Consider the following 14,665-nt stretch of genomic DNA (forward strand, 5'->3'; position numbering starts at 1 on the left):
CTCAATATTTCCTCTTCTTCTTTTGCATTATCCCTTCTCATATCTAAAACATCATAAAGAATCTTCAGGACTTCTAACATTATTTATATAAGAGCCTTATTGAATTTATTTAGGTATATTACAATGGCTTCTTCCAAAGTCCTCTGACCAACTTCATCAAATTTATCATAGAATTCTTAAAGTGGCTTGAGATTACCTTGAATAGTGTCTGCTTTCTCCACCTCTTTGACTGACATCTTGGATTTGGTAGGATCTATCTTTGGCTTCTTTCTTGGATTTTCTTCCCAAGAGGGCTTGCCCTTAGAAACTTTTGTAGCTTTAGTACCCTTTTGCTTAAATTCCTTAACAACTTCATCTGATTTTGTCTCCTTATTATCAGGTGTGTAACCTAGAAAATAAAATATAAACCTAAAAGCTCCTAGATTACTAATGAAAAAAATGCAAGAAATAAATTCAAAATAAATAAACTTCCCTTTGCTATCCAATTGTTTCCTATCATGTTCTGCTCTTGAATTAGATGATTTGATTGCTCTCAGACTGCACTGGTAATGATTTTCAAGATGACAAAGATGAATAGACAATAGTCTTTGATTTATAAATACAAACTAAGTATGCATAATGATATTATGAAGCTATATGATATCTAACCTAAGCCAAAGGAACATTATGAAAATGATCAAAATGCCCTAAAACAACTAGAGTGCAAGATTGTGATTAGTCTCAAATTAGTGGAAAATGCAACTTTTATTGATTTTACATGAGAAAAATCCCATTGGGCAAAGAGCAATGGTTGAGAGTGAATCTTGACAGATTGATGGCTATGATTTGATTGGTTTGGATGTGAGAGAAAAAGGTGGAAAAATGTTCCTCCTACACATGTAGGATGGAGGAAAAGGTGGGAGAGAAATCCAAGTGGCAGCTTGCTAGAGTTGACCATAGTTAGAAACTCCAAGATTATAGGATAGTTGGAGACAATCTAGGAAATGCAAGAGAAGTGGAGTTTGACCAGGATGAGGTGGACACAAACTCCTCCAAAGATGTACAAGTAGTGGAGGGAATAGAGGAAATGGAAGTTGGAGATAATGTAGCTAATTAAAAATAGGAAAAATTTAGTATTTAGCCACATGAAGAATGAGTTGGCAAGATAAGCTGATGTGGAAGAAAGTGAGGTTGAAAATGTAAATAAAATAATTATTGAATAATTAATTTTGAATTAATAATTTGAAAATTTGAAATTATTTAATTTATTTAATGAATATTTATTAAATAAATAATAAATATTTATTTAATAAATCATAGCCATTTTTAGGTGTATACATTTTGCCCCTCTTTGAGATGATGTTGGAACAACATTGTTTCAAAGAAAAAAATAAAATATTTAATAGTGCACACTTAATAAATGTATACACCTAAAAATTGCTATGATTTATTAAATAAATATTGGCTATTCTTCTATTAAATAAATAGATTGAAATTTTTTGTTTATTTAATTCATTTATTCTATTCTTCTATTTTCAAGTTATTAATTAAATATTTATTATTTAATTAATTATCCTTAATTATTCTTCTAAAAGTCTTCTTGATTAAAAAATTCAAAATTATTTAATTATTTACCTTTTCCACCTCACTTTCTTCCACATCATCTTATCCTGCCAACTCATTCTTCATGTGGCTAAATATTAATTTTTTCCTGTTTTTAGTTAGCTACATTATCTCCAACTTCCATTTCCTATGTTCCCTCGACTACTCCTACATCTTTGGAGGAGGTTGTGTCCACCTCATCTTGGTCAAACTCCACTTGTCCTGCATTTCCTAGATTGTCTCCAACTATCCTATATTCTTGAAATTCCTAACTGTGGTCAACTCTAGCAAGCTACCACTTGGATTTCTCTCCCACCCTTTCCTCCATCCTGCATGTGTAGGATGAACATTTTTCCACCTTTTTCTCTCACATCCCAACCAATCAAATCATAGTCATCAATCTGTCAAGATTCACTATCAACCATTGATCTTTGCCACATGGAATTTTTCTCATGTAGAGTCTATAAAAGCTGCATTTTCCACTAATTTGGGACTAATCATAATCTTGCATTCTAGTTGGTTTAGATAATTTTGAGCATTTTCACAGTGTGCCTTTGTTTTATCTTAGATATCATATAGCTTCATAATATCATTTTGCATATTTAGTTTGCATTTAGAAAAAACTACTATCTATTCAACTTTGTCATCTTGAAAATCATTACTGGTGCAATCTAAGAGCAATCAAATCATCTAATTTGAGAGAAGAAGGTGATAGGACACAATGAGACAACAAAGGGAAGTTTATTTCTTTTGAATTTATTTTCTTTATTTGTTTCATTAGTAATCTAGGAGCTTTCAGGTTTCGATTTTATTTTCTAGGTTACACATTTTGGCACCCACCGTGGTGAACTTGCCTCACTTTTTCTGATTTTTCTTGTTCATGCATGCATGTAGGTTTGCAGATTTTTGCTACTGTCTAATAGTTTAGCATTTTTGTTCAAATTTTTAGTGCCTTCATTCATTTATCTAGTGCTTTTCTTATTTGTAGTAGCATTTTTGCTAATGAGTTTAGCACTTTTGCATATCACTATAGCACCTTTGTAATCTTTTAGCATCTCTGTCAGTTTATGTAGTGCATCTGTTGATTATACTAGCACATTTGTTAAAAATAGTAGCACTTTTGTAAATTAGTTTAGCGCATTCAGTCTTTTAGCGCATTTGCACAGTCAGATTCAATTTCCAGTTAACAAATTTCTAACGGGTACTTTCAACCATCCAAGACTCAAAATGGGAAACTACTAACTCATGGTTTTGCAAGTGTTTTTACATGCATTTAGGAATATAGATTAATTAGGGGGATTGTAATTTGAGCATTTTGCTTCACATAGTTTAATTAGGGGGTTAATCTACAACATACAAAAAAAGAAAAAAAAAATTGCATCTCCTCTTTTCTTAGAGTAGTTGCACTTAGAATAATCTAGGAGGTTAATCAATTAGTGTTTCCTGTTTGCAAAAGTGATAGGTGATTATTCTCTCCCCTTAATTGGGTGATCGGAAAACTAGACTCACTTATTAGTTTGTGTAACCCATTAGAGGGCCTGCCTCCCAAGTAGCCTATAAGACCAAGTGAGAGGGAACGACCCAAGTGGCAAAAGACTAAAGCCAAGTCCTCCCAAGCCACTATAATGAAATACACTTGTGAGGAAACTTATAAGTGGTGATTGTTACATGCTATCATAACAATGTCATGTCTTAGTGTTTGTGTGACATGTAAAAATCTGTAGAGCGCAACCTCTGCAAACTAGGAGGCCTCCTTTAAGGAGTGGAAAATGCTATTGATTATGACCACTCAAACAGATGCATGAAATAGAAACATTTGTGTGTAGAAGCCAAAAACCTTCTATCTCTTGTCGCAGGAGGTCAAAACTCTGAAGCAGTCCATAGTTTCACGGTTTATAGTAGAGATAACAGTTCCTTGGGAAGTGACGACCTAAGGAATCTAGAACTTGTTATGCCTAAGAAGTGAGTGCACTGTAAGGGGGATCCAATGCTACCAAGTTCCTTGGTTGTCCGCTATAAAAAGGTGCAACTAGATTAATTTCTATGTGGGATTCAATAGGTATTGTCTTGGCCAACCACTAGGATTTATGCTTGTCTTTTAATTTTTCACTTTTAAAATATTGTGTCTATTGTGTCTTTTGTATCTTTTTAATCAAGAAAGATTAAAATAATCCCAAATAATATGAGATAATAGAAAAATTTATCAACACTAGAAAATCAAATAAGAAAAATATGGAGTTGTATATTTACAACACATAATTATGCATTTGAAAAATAGAATAACATTTTTATCAAATAATTTAGCACTTGTGCCCAATATTTTAACACTTTCAGAAAACATTCGTGCATTTAGGAAACAGAGTGGCACTTTTGAGTAATACTATAGCACTTTCTTTCAATATAATAGCACATTTGCAAAAACCTTTAGTGCATCTAGTTTAGTGCTTTCGTGACATTGGCTATTTCCCAAGCTCTGAGTAAAAATTTGAAAACTGATTTGGATACCCATTTTTGAGAAGAATACATATTGACAACCTTAGAACCAATTTGCCAACAAAGCAAGAGAATTTTTTACCACTGATCATATTATACCACTTTACATACACAAATCAAGATATACTTTAAGTGTCTTTAAAGATGTACACCATACATTGGTTGATTTAGTCATACAATCAAGATTCCATCATCCTTTTAACTCAAGAACTATAATCAAATCTTGGGAAAGTGAGTTATTATTATCTAGGGATCTATCATCTCCTAATCTTGACTCACTTTGATATCACTATTCCTTAATAGTACAAGTTTTTCAAATTTGACAAATTAAGATCATTATTGCACACTATTAATCTTGATAAGAAAATATTTTATTGGTCTAGACATCAAACAAGTATAGAATTCTCGACTTAACATAGGGAGAAAGTGTTCTCATGTGGTTGAAATAAGAAGTCACAGAGCAAGTAAAGCCACAATGTCATACCATGATAGAAACCAGAATTTGTGATCTTATTGATCTCTTTGGACAACACTCAATCTGTTGTTTGACAATGATAGCGATAGTGATGTGGATGAACAAAAAGTCCTTGGTTCATCGCAACATCCTAAATTTCTAAAACTCATGGAAAAGGTTATGGAGAATGAAAAATAAATATTTTCTTCACCTTGCATATCAAGGTTTAAAACTTCTATCTGATTTTGATGTATCCAAGCTTAAGGAAAATAGTGAGAAAAATTATGACACCAATACCAACATAAACGATGGAACCAATAAGTTGAATCACAAAAACAAAAAGGATAAAAGTACTTTTGTGAATCCTTTGAGCACTCTTGTTCAAAAAATACAATATTTGCAAACTCAAGTAACTAAAATACAATCAGGATCATCTACTAAATAATATTCACTTGAGGACATGTCTCCTTATAAATTTGACAAAAACTTGGTTATGCTTCCATTTCCCCCGAATTTTGAAATTCTCAAGTTTGATAAGTATAAGGGAAAAGGTGATCCATGTGACTACATCAAAGAATTTTGTGCAACATGCATGGAAGTTGCTCACAATGATACCTATTTAATGTGATTATTACCTAAAAGTTTAGGTGGACAAGCTATCAAATGGTTTTATAATTTACCACGTGAGATTAAATCATTTGAAGAATTGGTTGACAAATTACTTACACACTTCTAATACAAAATTGAACATGAGGTTTCTGTAGGTCCCGGAGACAACTGAGAGGGGGGGAGTGAATTAGTTGTCTAATAAATTCAAACCAAAAACTTATTAACCAACTTAATGCTTAATATCGGTAAATCAGTTAAGTATGCCGGTAAATAGTGTTAACAGAAAATTGCTATACCTCAGTGGGAAACCTTACCCACAATCAGATGATACTACTACAGATAGTAAGTGTACAAAAAGGGGTCTGCACATGCAGAAAGGCCAACAGCCTAGAGCTCACTGCTCAATCACAAATGGGAGTCACATTGACTACAGTTGGATGGTTAAATCCAATAAGAATGTACTGCACAAAATAGCATCTTCATATGCTGGATTCAGTACCAGTGTAATGCTGATATGTTTCTACAAAAACCTAACTTCACCTTCAAATTATGTCTTCATGTATTCCTATGCTTAATCTTTCATATACCTTCACACAATTCTTTTTCGCATTCCACACTTGATCTTACAAATAAGATCTTACATTTATACCATACCCTGAGACCAATTTTAGTAGGTCGGCTCTACAAGATATTATAATAATTTTTTTTTACAAATAATATAATATTGATGCAATAATCAATTGAACATGTCGGCTTAATGCATTTACAACAATAATAAATCATCTCCATAGCGTGCCATGCTGATTTGGAAAAGATAAACCTGTCGGTGAAACCCTAGATAACCTAGACCTATTTGTCGGTAAAAGCAAATATGTAAATAAGAATATGCCAATGATTATTACTTCAAAATAAAGTGTCCACATGATGTCTTCGACATTACCAAGCATCTTCCATGTTATTGCAAGTACCAGTGAACATTATATCCTGCCGGTGAACCATGTACCGGTAACTGTTGCATAGTTTACTGTTTGTCGGTGAATGTTGCTAGATCTCCAAAGTAGGTGTATTTAGTAGGTGTTGACATCAATGACAAAACCGTACCAAAATACCAACAATCTCCCCCTTTGGCATTGATGGCAACACAAGATGGAAAAACCATCAAAGTGCCAAAACAGAAATGCCAAGTGTAAAACCAACAATCTCCATTTCTCCCCCTGGGAGTAACATGTGTTTATCCAAAGATTTATTTTCAATACCAATCTCTCATACCAATCTCTCCTTAAATGTGTTTTTCAAAATTTCTCACCAAAAAGATAATGTGTTTTTCCATAGATTTCTCTCCCCCTTTGACATCAAATGCCAAAGTCACAAAAAGTTCATACAAAATACCAACTACTCCTCCTGAGAAGTAGCTTCCTCATCAAATACTGGAATAAAAGATTTGTCCATTTAATTCTACCAGTTGATGACAATCATCAACTGTCTAAGTCTCTACCAGTGGAGGTATGACTCCAAGCTGATCTCTGAGATACTCAAAAGTTTCCTTAGGCAAAGGTTTTGTGAAAATATCTGCAAGTTGTTCTTTAGTATTCACATAAACTAGTTTTATCTCCTTTTCTTCAACTTTTTCCCTTAGAAAATTCAGTTTGATAGAAACAAGTTTTGTTTTAGAATGTAATACTAGATTCTTAGATATATCAATTGCTGCAGTGTTATCACAATATATAGTAATAGGTTCCTTGCATTTTACCTTTGTGTCTTCAACATTTGCTTAAGCAAAAGTACTTGTGTACAGTTTGTTGCTACTGCAACATATTCTGATTCTGCTATTGATAAAGATGTACAACTCTGTTTCTTACTTAACCAAGAAACTAATCTTTTTCTAAGAAAGAATGCTCCTCCAGTGGTGCTTTTTCTATCATCCACATCTCCTGCCCAATTTGCATCTATGTATGCATATAGATCAAAATCTTCATCTTTAGGATACCATAATCCAATATTTGTTGTACCTTGTAAGTATCAAAAAATCCTTTTTACTGCTGATTCATGATTTTCCCTAGGATTATTCTGAAATCTAGAAACTATACATACTGCATTCATAATATCAGGTCTGGTTTGAGTCAAATATAGTAAACCTCCTATCATAGATTTGTATCTAGTTGGATTAACAGGTGTAGATTCATCCCTTTGAGATAATTTGTCATTTGTTGTCATAGGTGTGCTTACTGGTTTAGAGTTTTCCATCCCAAATTTCTTAAGTAGTTCTTTCAAGTACTTCTATTGACTCAAAAATATGCCTTTATCAGTCTATAAAATCTGCAATCCTAAAAAGAATTTTATTTCTCCGATCATAGACATTTCAAATTCATGTTGCATTTCAAGAGAAAATTCTTTGCATAATTCATCTTCTCCTCCAAAGATTATATCATCAATGAATACTTCAATAATCAAGATGTCATCATTAGTTACTTTGTAATACAAATTGCTATCTGCATTTCCTTTAGTAAAACCAATCTTTAAAAGATACTTATCCAATCTTGCATACCAAGCTCTAGGAGCTTGTTTTAATCCATACGGAGCTTTTCTTAATCTACAAACCATATCATTGTCATCTGTCAAGGAAAATCCATCAGGTTGTTCAATATAGACTTCCTCTTCAAGATCTCCATTCAAAAATGCACATTAATATCCATTTGATAAACTTTGTAATCCTTGTGAGCTGCAAAGGCCAAGAATGATCTAACTGCCTCAATTCTGGCTACCAGTGCAAAGGTTTCATTGTAATCAACTCCTTCTTTCTAAGAATATCCCTTACACACTAGGCTTGCTTTATTTCTGACAACCTTACCATCTTCATTGAGTTTGTTTCTAAATACCCACTTGGTTCCAATTACATTTTTATTTTTAGGCGGGGGAACTAATGTCCAAGTATTATTTTTCTCAATTTGTCCTAATTCTTCTTCCATAGCTTTAATCCAAAATTTATCTTCACATGCCTCATTGATAGATAATGGTTCAATTTGAGAAATAAGACATACCTCTTCATTTTCCAATCTTCCTCTTGTCATGACTCCTTTAAATTTGCTTCCAATTATTTGATCTTCAGAATGATTCAGTCTTACATACCGGGGTGTCTTAGTCTATTGTTGTTATTCATTTAATGTGGAATCTTCTGATGATATCGGAGTAACTAGATCATCATTCTATACCGGTGGATTTATTGTAGGTTCATTTGTCATAATTTCTGTTACCGGTTCAGAGTCTATATACCTTGAAGTTCCTCTGAATTGTTCATCAATTTTTACATTTGTACTCTCAACAATTTTCTGTAATCTTTTATTAAAACATCTATATGCTTTACTCTTAGATGAATAACCAAGAAATATTCCTTCATCACTTCTAGGATCAAACTTGCCAATATACTCATCTCTTCTAATATAACATTTACTTCCAAAAATTCTGAAATACTTAAGAGTAGGAGTATTACCATACCATAGTTCATGAGGGGTCTTACCGGTTTCACCTTTGATGTGAACTTTGTTGAATGTATAAACAGCAGTGCTTACTGCCTCTCTCTAGTACACATGTGGTAGATTTGCTTCCGATAACATACTTCTTGCTGCATCCAAAATAGTTCTATTTTTCCTTTCAACAACGTGTCCGAGGTGCTGATAACTATCTTTTGATTCCATTTACTTCACAGAATGTATTAAAATCTTTAGATGTGAATTCTCCTCCTTGATCCGATCTTAAACATTTAATTTTCTTACCAGTTTCATTTTCAACCATTGCTTTGAATAGTTTGAACTTCCCAAGTGCTTCTGATTTTTCTCTAAGAAAAGTAACCCAACACATTCTAGAATAATCATTAATAATTAGCATGAAATATCTATCACCTTGTAAGCTTTTAGTTCTACCTGGACCACATAAATCAGTGTGAATTAAATCAAAGGCATTATTGAATTTTTCTGCAATACTTTTGAAACTAGCTCTAACTTGTTTTCCAAATTGACATTCCTTGCAAATTGTATTCTGAGGTTTCACAATTTTAGGTAGATTTCTAACTGCCTTAGAAGTACTGATTTTTACCATGCAATCAAAATTTACATGACATAGTCTTTTATGCCATAGCCAACTTTCATCTATATGTGCAATTAAGTATGCCTTTTCAGTATTATTCAAATGAAAGATATTACCTCTAGTCTAATTACCGGTTGCAATTTCCAAACCAGTTCTATTTATGATTTTGCATTTTCCATTTTTAAATTGTAACTGAAAACCTTTCTCAACTAATTGACCAACACTTAAAAGATTATGTTTTAATCCTTCAACATAGTAGATATTGTCAGTGTTATGTTTACCATCAAGAGATATTGAACCCTTACCTTTGATTGAACAGGCTTTGTCATCTCTGAATCTTACTAAACCTCCATTGTATTCTTGAGCATCCTGAGTCAATAATCCATTCATCCTTTGATTCAACTTTAGCTGCTAGGGCTTGTTCTACCGGTTGAGCAATAGGTACCGGTTGATCTTCTGTTATAGCAAAAAAGACCCATCCATTGTCTGTTGGATCCTCATCAGAATCATCAGTCAAACCTTCATCAGCAATGTAACAAGATTTATCTTTGTTTTTCTTGAATCTGTATCTCTGATATTCAGGATTAGGTTTGTATGTTCTTCTAGCTTCTTCTCTTAGTCTAGCATGTCTATCTAGACATCTTGAAGCCATATGACCAATCTTATTGCAGTTAAAACATTTAAGGGGTGCTTTACCTTCATACTTACTTCCAATTGGGCCTTTTGGCATTTTTCTTGCAAATAGTGCTTCAAGTTCTTCAAGCTCTTCATTCTCCTTCCTGGTTTCTTCAAGTTCTCTTGCATAAAAGGCTCTCTAGTCTGATTTGTCAAAGGATGGAGTAGATGATGTTGATGCTTTGAAGGCCAAATCAGTTTTTATAGTAGTAACAAGACCAAATTCCTCAATTTCAAAAGCTAAAAGTTTTCCAATCAATGTATCCCTAGTTATTGATGTATTAGGCATTGTTCTCAACTCATTTATAGTAGTAACCTTCATTTTATATGCCGGTGGAAAACCTCTTAATATTTTTGAAACAATCTCATCTTCACTCAAGGTTCCTCCACAACATTTGATACCCAAAACAATTTCATTTACTCTTTCCATAAAAGCAGAAATCCTTTCATCTTCTTCCATTTTCAGATGTTCATACCTGACGCGAAAGCTTTCAAGTTTTGCAATTTTGACTGTGGAGTCCCCTTCATTCAATGTTTCCAAATGATCCCAAATAGCTTTTGCAGTAGATCTATCTGATAATCACATGATTTGTTGATCTGATAATGCACTCAAGAGTGCTTCTCTAGCTTTGTAATCATTTTCTTCATCTTTGGCTAAAGTAGGGGGAGTAGTCTAACCAGCTATAGCAGCAATATAACCATTCTTAGTAACTTCCCAGATGTCTTTACCAATACAATTCAGATGTGTCTCCATTCTGATTTTCCATATCCCATAGTTGGTTTCATCAAGTTTAGGACTGTCCTTTCTGAAATAATTAGTAGACATTAGATCTCCTCAAGTTGTTAAACTTCTGCAAAAAAAAGAGGACTAGGCTCTGATACCAATTGTAGGTCCCAGAGACAACTGAGAGGGGGGGGTGAATCAGTTGTCTAATAAATTCAAACCAAAAACTTATTAACCAACTTAATGCTTAATACCGGTAAATCAGTTAAGTATGTCGGTAAACAGTGTTAACAGAAAATTGCTATACTAGTAAGAATTAATGCATGAAACATAAGCACAAAGTCATCCACAACACATGACACTAATATTTGTACGTGGAAACCCTATAAGGGAAAAAACCATGGTGGGAAACCTTACCCAAAATTAGATGATACTACTGCAGATAGTAAGTGTACAAAAAGGGGTTTGCACATGCAGAAAGGCCAACAACCTAGAGCTCACTGCTCAATCACAAATGGGAGTCACACTGACTATAGTTGGATGGTTAAATCCAATAAGAATGTACTGCACAAAATAACATCTTCATATGCTAGATTCTATACCGGTGTAATGCTGATATGCTTCTACAAAAACCTAACTTCACCTTCAAATGATGTCTTCATGTATTCCTCTGCTTAATCTCACATATACCTTCACACAATTCTTTTTCGCATTTCACACTTGATCTTACAAATAAGATCTTACATTTATACCATACCCTAAGACCAATTTTAGTAGGTCGGCTCTACAAGATATTACAATAAAAACATTTTACAAATAATACAATATTGATGCAATAACCGATTGAACATGTCAGCTTAATGCATTTACAACAATAATAAATCATCTCCATAGCATGCCATGCTGATCTGGAAAAGATAAACCTGCCGGTGAAACCCTAGATAACCTAGACTTATTTGCTGGTAAAAGAAAATATGCAAATAAGAATATACCAATGATTATTACTTCAAAATAAAGTGTCCACATGATGTCTTCAACATTACCAAGCGTCTTCCATGTTATTGCAGGTACTAGTGAACATTATATCCTGTGGTGAACTATGTACCGGTAACTGTTGCATAGTTTACTATTTGTCGGTGAATGTTGTTGGATCTCCGAAGTAGGTGTATTGAGTAGGTGTTGACATCAATGACTAAACCATACCAAAATACCAATAGTTTCCATGCTTGACCTTTGTAACAACAAACAATGTAATGGGGAATCTTTCAAAAATTTCCTATAAAGATGGAGGTATCTTGTAAGTAAATGTGCACATGTGATACCTAAAGATCAAAAAAAGAAAATATTCATTCATAATTTGAATTCTGAATTAAGCTATCAACTGCAACTCCAATGCCACCCTACTTTCACAAAGATGATAGATAATGGACTTAATATTGAGAAAATATTAATAGAGAAAGGGGTGATTAAGGTTTACAAAGATAATGTTGGTTCAAGTAATAACAATGATAAATCACAATTTTGGACCAAAAACAAAAATATTGTTAATGATAGGGTAGTATATGCACAAAATGTTAAAACCAAACAACCCATCTTAAACATATCAGGACCTCAAAATAATAAAGACAATCAGAATAATAATAATGTATCCAAGCCCAAAACTTCTTATCCTCCTCGAAGGAAACTCACTCCACTAGGTGAACCTTTGGAGACTACTTTGAGGAAACTTATCTCTAACAATCTCATTACCTTACCCAAAGGAAAATATTACAAGCCAAAGGTTAAACCTGCATGGTAGAATAATCAAGACTATTGTGAGTTTCATATAAGTAAAGGGAATAAGACCAATGATAAGAGGAAAATTTGATTGATAAAGGGGACATATCCATAGATGGTCATAAATGAAATGATGAACATGTGGAATTTAAGGATCCTCTTCTGAATTATGATAAAGGAAATCCCTCTAAATAAAGGGTAATCATATAGAAATCAGGGTATTCAGGTATGAAGGAAAGCCATACATGCTTCCAATTACAATGCCAAACAGGGTGGCTAGCCTAGAGATTGTAAGACAATTATCTGCTGTGAGTGCCAAACATCTTATAGATTTTGGTAAACAATCCATTGTGCCAGGATTACTAGTCTTTTTTGATTTTATTGTTAAAAGTTCCAAAAGTTATTATTTACTTCAAAATAAATTAGATTACTATGGCATGACTCTGGGTGATCCTAGAGAGAACATTGATCCTGAGGGATATATAAGAGCTACAAGGGCATAAGAGAAACTAAAAGCTGAAATACATGTGGCTCAAATGCCAGATGATTTAATCAAGAACCTTGAAAGGGAAGATGCCAAGGTTTTGAGAGAAAGAAGCAAGATGACTTGGGAAGCCTTCAAGTGGAAAAGAGCAAGGGGGATGGTGGATGGAGACCTACTTGGAAACCTCTAAGATCCTTTGGAGATAGCCAAAAAACTACTTCAGCATAGGCAGAGATTATGCATAGAGTACCCCCACAGTTCCTCCATTTTGTCAACACTGAAAAAGATAGTAAACCATTGGCTCACATGTCTCTGAAATCAACTGCTAGTAGCATCTCTGCTGACTCCCGTAGAGAAGATTATCCACCTAGTTTTGAAGCAGAGGTAGATGTGGAAACTGGTGATTTTAATATTAGGGATGTAGTTGACATAAGGATGACAGAGCATGAAAATTTTGTTGCGGATGACGGATTCGCTTCTTCTAGAGAATTCCTTTCATTCCTATACCAGTACAAAGGGGCTCATGTGAAACGAAGTATGGCTGGAAGAACAGAAGAAGAATAGATGAGAAGGCTACAAGATGAGATAGATACCCTCATGAAAGATATGACCCCAGAGAAAGGGAGGAAAATATTAAAGGAGGCTGGAGTTATCATATTTTCAGGTTGGAATATAAATTCAGCACTTTTGTTTGATGGATTCTTGAAGAAGCAAGACACTAACCAACAGGTATTGCCTCAAGAGATAGATAAATTGTTCATGGGCTTGGGGTATGATCCTGATCAAAAGGCTCTCCTACAATGGGCATTATATCCAAGAGGAAAAAGGCCAATTATTGTGGATGTTGAAGAAACCTTTGGACACCTTATGGTCCATCAGGTAGGAAAGACTGACCCTAGGGTCACTACAAAATTGAACCTGGATGTAGCCAAATTAAATTTGGATCGGACAGAGTTTTTGGTCAGGGAGAACATTACATATAAGGGCTTATATGAAAGATCTAAAGAGGAGAATCAAAAGCTACAAGCAAAGATATTACAACTTGTGACAGGAGCTCCTTTAAGTGAATATGCTTCGTATCCCATAGGACAGAGCTTGGATGATGTTTCTGATGTTCTGTATTGGAAGTATCAAGCAAATAAGGCTACCAAACAGGTAAAAAATGTCCAGCAAAAGATGGATAAATTGGTTAATGATATCATTGAACACAGATTCAACACCATCCTTATACATGTTGAACATTATTGGAGGGTGTACACTGGAACCATAAAGGCATTACGAGAGAATGAAAGGTTAAAAGCATGATTGCATGAAATGATAAACAGTGTTGATGTGATGACGCTAGAAGAAAAAATAGAAGGGACTTTGTTTATGGAGAATCATGTTAAATTCGAAGATATGCTAAAAGGAGATCTGAAAGAATTGGATGATGGGAACCCTATTGGAATGCCCTTGATTTATAAGGAAGGAGAATTAACGTCTATGGAGGAATGGCGGAATGAACTTATAAGCATCAAGGATTGAGCTCTGATGAGATTGGATCGAAGCAAAGACATGGCCCCTACCGTCAACCAGATGATGTTCGAATACCTTTCACAAGGAGAAGAATTAAAGAAACAGAGCATCAAGATTAAGACTTTAAAAGAAGATGACTACATCCATCATTTAGGGATGCTTAATCTCTTTTTACTTAAGTTTGTTAGGAGTGTTCAAGTTGACAGTTAATATTTCGACAAGAGATGTCTTTTCATAAACAACATTCGTTCTCATATATATATGAGAAAGATTT

The sequence above is a fragment of the Cryptomeria japonica genome, chromosome 6 (genome assembly GCF_030272615.1).
Source record: "Cryptomeria japonica chromosome 6, Sugi_1.0, whole genome shotgun sequence".
In the NCBI taxonomy this organism is placed as follows: domain Eukaryota; kingdom Viridiplantae; phylum Streptophyta; class Pinopsida; order Cupressales; family Cupressaceae; genus Cryptomeria; species Cryptomeria japonica.